This window comes from Symsagittifera roscoffensis, chromosome 4, assembly GCF_963678635.1.
Source record: "Symsagittifera roscoffensis chromosome 4, txSymRosc1.1, whole genome shotgun sequence".
Taxonomy (NCBI): domain Eukaryota; kingdom Metazoa; phylum Xenacoelomorpha; order Acoela; family Convolutidae; genus Symsagittifera; species Symsagittifera roscoffensis.
Genome location: NC_087065.1, coordinates 39,398,232 through 39,404,241, shown reverse-complemented (window position 1 = coordinate 39,404,241; position 6,010 = coordinate 39,398,232).

The window sequence follows — 6,010 nt, the reverse complement described above, 5'->3', positions numbered from 1 at the left end:
GTGAAAGGACTGTATAGACTGACTATATAGCTGCTATAATGTCATAGATCTTAATTAACACCGTTATTATTTAATATTTCAGAGCATGAGTAGCTAGAAAAAGGAAAGGGTCAATCCATCTCCAATGGATTTAATGTAAAACTGTCACACAAAAACATGTTAAAATAGGTTGTTCGAGCCGTGTTTTTAATGACAATCACGTAGTCTGAGGATCCGAGACTCAGCTATGTGGTTGTGTTCGCATGTAAACGAAAGCTGATCAAAAGTTGTTTGACTGATGGCCTAAAAATGGTAACTTTTTACTTTGCCCTAGACAGACCAGAAAATCAACTGGCAAGGTCGAGACGGTAAAAAACGAGTAGAATTAAGGTAACTGACGCCTGCCAGTCGTTAATAGGTACTTTTTCTACGCTCCGTCGCTGTGTGATATTTGGGCGAATGTTACATTTTTACCTCCTGAAAAATTGCTTTAGCATGCCAAAACTCCTATATTTTTTGCGTACGAGCCCTTGTTTTTTGCAAATTGATTTTTTGGAACGCTATGATAAATTACTAAGAAATTCGTTATGCAAGGTCACTAACGTGAAAATGGATGATAACCAGTTTTTACAAGCAGTTCTCCCGGCAGCCAAAGGGGAATTGGGCGTTTCTTCCGCTCGTCTACTCGCTTTACCCGCTTTCTTAGCCTCAGCAGTAGGAGCGAAAGATGCCTTGAGCGAAATCTTTGGTTTGGAGCATGTGGATGGAACCTATAATGATGCGCTTAAACGGTGGTTTGACCTTGGAAAAATTGAAATGGCTCCGGAAAATGAAATTCAAAAAAATTGGACGGAGCCAATTTTTGACAGCGAAATTGCAGACTCGATTTTACGACTCGAACCAACGGACGTAAAAAAGTTCAACGCGTTCCAAGATAGATTTGGCTCCCAATGGTTAAACGTCATCTTGTGCAAAACTTTAAGGTTAAAACTGTCGAACCAACAACTCAGAATTGCGATAAGACTTCGATTAGGATCAAAAATATGCAAACAGCATAAATGCGTGTGCGGAAATGACGTTACCGAGGATGGTTGGCATGGTCTTTCTTGTCTCAAAAGTGCAGGGAGATTCTCTAGGCATTCAAACCTGAATGCCCTTATAAAGCAGAGTCTATCATCTACTCACATCCCGTCTGTTTTAGAACCACGACACCTCTACAGGACCGATCAGAAGCAACCAGACGGTTTGACGCTCGTTCCATGGGCTGATGGTAAGCAGCTCTTGTGGGATGTAACGGTAGTAGACTCCTTAGCTCCTTATAGGATTAATGCCGGGTCTGTTTGTAACACTGGTACGGCTGCCGCTGAAGCGGAAGAGCGAAAAATTGACAAGTATTAAGATCTTGTAAATGATGGATATCTTTTTCAACCGCTAGCTTTTGAAATTCAGGGTGCAGACGGGCCCAGCACAGAAGTTTTTTTTTTAGCAAACTTTGTAAGAACCTAAGCATATGCAGTGAGGAACCCAGAGCAGGCAGCTTTTTAAAACAGAGAATCTCCCTGGCAATACAGATTGCGAATGCCGCTTGCGTACTCGGAACAATAAAAAACAAAATAACTTTCGACGAAATTTTTTACTTGTAACACTTGTATATTATAAGAATTTTTTAAAATTGTTAATTCAAACGTTTTCGCACATTTTGTGCATCGTCAGGATATAAAATTTTTTATTTACAATAAAATGATCAAAGATCATGTATGAAATTCAAAAAGAACATGTTAGAAATTTTTAACCAATCACATTCTTACAACTGTTATTACGTTATCATTATTTCATCGATTATGACAATTTCCATACTTTTTTTGTTACTTGAGTCATAATTTTTCGATTTGATGTTTTATCCAAACCTACATGTCAGTTTATTTTTTCAAAAATTGCAATTTTAGTCATGTTTCAACATGTACTATAATTTTAATGTCAGCTCCCTGCTCCTGAACTCCTCGCGCGTGTTAATTCTGGGGCGTTCTTTCCAAATATGTAAGGCCTCCAGAGTGAGGAGTTTCTGTATGTTACTTGATTGATCTATAATCTCAGATTAAGCTCAGCGCTCTTACCATCCCTGTCACATTCTCTCAAATGTTGCCCTACTGGCGAATCTTCCTTGTGATGCTCTTCAATCCGCGTGGTCAAATGCCGGACCGTTTGTCCAACATAGGTGGAATTACATCCACTACATGTGAGCTTGCAGACCACTCTGGATTTCAAATCTTTCGCAAAGGGAGATTTAAGGGACGGTAGGCAAGTCTTGAGCTTTCTCGTAGTAAATATCACTTGGGCTCCGGCGTTTTGACGCAGTTTGGCAGCAAACCACGCTGATGCATTACCCCGGTATTGTAATGTTATAATGGGTGCACTGACCTTTAAAGGATCTTCCTTGACTGATGTTACCGTTGTTCGTGTGTCAGTTTTTCGGTCGATGATCTTATTCAACGTTCTTGATACGACACCATCTGACCATTTTTCAGGGTATTGATTATCCACCCATTGTTCTTTATTAATCTTCATTGCCTTGTCAAAGTTTTCCCATGTTGATGTACTTCTAAAAATCCGATGAACAGTACCCTCAACTACATTGCGTTTATATTGCAATGGAGCGCAGCTTCTGAAGTTAAGGATAGTCCCAGTATCCGTTGGTTTTTGATACCATCCACATGTTACCTTTTTTCGTGAGTCCACATTAATGTTCAAATCTAGAAAGGCTAAGTCTCCGTTCGAATCCGGATTTTCGATAGTGAATTGTAAGTTGGGGTGGAGCTCATTAGCTGCTTTTAACACTATATCTGGATCCCCCTTTACCGTCCTCACAATATCATCTACATATCTTAGGAACGCTTTGACATTTTCTGTTGGTTTTTCTTGATCTCGCTGCTCTTTACATCTCTTACAAAACCAAACCATTTCTGAGATTTGCTCATATTCTTTGTCGGATACATTACTACACTTTAAATGGTACCAATTTAAACAAGCTTCGCATTCGATCCCCTTACTTCTGTATGTTACCCTCCGCTCGCAATCAGGGCATAGGCCATTCCGGTTTTCATTTAGCTGTGTCAACGCAGGTACTTCCTTCATTAATGCATATTCGTACTCCTTTAGCCATAAATTGGCAAGAATGACAGCAAGGGATGCACCCATTGCCAACCCATCCTTTTGTACGTACCATAAACCATTGCATTTGAAGTGCACCTTACTTACAGCCATGTTCAACAATTTCTTCATAGTTCCGCGTGCCAGTTTAGGAGGACTAGTTTGTTCGTACAGTTTCCTCAGTGCTATATCTATTGCCTCCTTTAGTGGGACATTAGTGTACAAACTTTTGACATCCAGGGAGATAATACTCTCATTATAGTCTAGATCTATGTTCTCTATGATCTCCCGAGCCATTTGTGTGTTTGTCTCAATGTTTGCCCCCTTTTATATTATATTATCTCCTGTCGAGTTGCGTGTTCTTATTGAAGAAACGTAACCCGTATCGATTTTAATTGAAAAGCACTTAAACTCTTGTCATCTTTTATCATTATCACTTCCATATCTAAAAAATTCCAAGGATTTTGACTGGAATACATGATGTAGGGACTCATGACTGTAACCTCGGTTACTATGATACCTTTTACCTTCTGATTAATTTGGAAGAAAAAAAACAAAAAATTTGTTGAGCCAAGGGAATTTTTTTAAATTTGTTGAACCAAGCGAACGTAATAACGAGGTAGTATAATACTATGCTTGGCGCAGTCTTGTATATCATCTGATGGACCCGTATTGAATTGTGGGGGCGAAGCTGGTCACAATGTTGATAATCCAGCTTACTTCGCAAAATTCCTAAGTCGCCCTTGTGCTGCGGCTTGACTATTTCCTACATACTGTTCATTTTCTTTTGAATTTTCCAGGTAGAGGATGATAAATAATATAAATAGTACTGATTCACCGGAACCAAATGATGACAGCGATGGAACTATATCAGGTTGCCAGCCTGGAGATTTCTTCAATTTTTTGGGTCTATTGCTACAAGGGATCTTAGCTGCTTTGGCTTTTAGCTTATTAATGGGTTAGTTGATGACAATTTTGTAGCGTTAACATTTTTTTTAATACAACTTGATTGCTAGATTTTTATTAAATTCCATGATCTTGGCGCAAAACGTGCTGCAATTAATTGACTTGTACTTTAAGCAGTTTTCGTTGTAGTTGCAAGTGTTTTTGACTAACTCCTGTAAATTGTAAATTTACTACTAACCTGGACTTAGAACACTTTCAAAAATACTTTTTAGAAAGTTGAAATAATTTTTAAAAAGCAAATGTAATTCACTCAGCATTAACTTTTTTTTCTACATATTTTCACTTTACACATAATTATACATGGCACTGCTAAAAAAAACTAACAAGGCAATCAGGAAAAACTCAAATAAGTTTGAAGTCTTTCCATTACAGTTTACCATAGGTTGTCACCGTGTTATCTTCCATCAATAGAGATATATAGTAATTCTTTAGTCTTACTTTAATTTTTCTATAAGTCAGTACGTCATCTGAGGATATATTTTGATGAATGTTGTTCCATATTGTTGCTGATATTTTGAATAATAATTTTTCATTTATATATCTTATTTATCCAACCAGTGCACGTACCGTCGCATGACGGAAGGGCCCAATTTAATTGATCCCTTTTTTCAACTAAAGAAGTTTTTTGTTTGCATTTTCTTTGATTTAACAATTTTCGTAGTTGATTTTTTCATAATCTGGTTGTCGTTTGTTTTTGGTTTCCAGAAATGGCAGATCAATTTCCAGTCAAGAAACATTGAAACAATATCATATTTTAATTTCAAGTCGGAGGATGAGTATTTTTTGGGCGATTGCAACAAGTATTTATAGCCCAGCTTACTTACTTTTCTAGTGATGTTAGATTTGCTGAATTTCCGCTGAAAAGAATGGCTGGATAGTGTAGATGACTTATGACAAGCGCATTTATAAGCAGGTTTCTTGTTTTAATTGGGTATGGTGTTTTGGTTGATTGAAGTGTTTAATTCCGCACACCATTTTTCTCAAAATCAATTTGGTTTTCCCTTGAAATGTTAAAAATTGGTCTAAAACGACTAGAACATAATTAACAGTTTTTTCTCTGTTAAATTGTCTAGTCTATTTGAGTATTTTTCTTGAATAATAATATTAATAATAAAACAGAAACAAACATGGGCTGATGGTAAGCAGCTCTTGTGGGATGTAACGGTAGTAGATTCCTTAGCTCCTTATAGGATTAATGCCGGGTCTGTTTGTAACACTGGTACGGCTGCCGCTGAAGCGGAAGAGCGAAAAATTGACAAGTATAAAGATCTTGTAAATGATGGATATCTTTTTCAACCGCTAGCTTTTGAAATTCAGGGCGCAGCCGGGCCCAGCACAGAAGTTTTTTTTTAGCAAACTTTGTAAGAACCTAAGCATATGCACTGAGGAACCCAGAGCAGGCAGCTTTTTAAAATAGAGAATCTCCCTGGCAATACAGATTGCGAATGCCGCTTGCGTACTCGGAACAATAAATGACAAAATAACTTTCGACGAAATTTTTTACTTGTAACACTTGTATATTATATTATCTCCTGTCGAGTTGCGTGTTCTTATTGAAGAAACGTAACCCGTATCGATTTTAATAGAAAAGCACTTAAACACTTGTCATCTTCTTTTATCATTATCACTTCCATATCTAAAAAATTCCAAGGATTTTGACTGGAATACATGATGTAGGGACTCATGACTGTAACCTCGGTTACTATGATACTTTTGACCTTCTGATTAATTTGGAAGAAAAAAAAAACAAAAAATTTGTTGAGCCAAGGGAATTTTTTTAAATTTGTTGAACCAAGCGAACGTAATAACAAGGTAGTATAATACTATGCTTGGCGCAGTCTTGTATATCATCTGATGGACCCGTATTGAATTGTGGGGGCGAAGCTGGTCACAATGTTGATAATCCAGCTTACTTCGC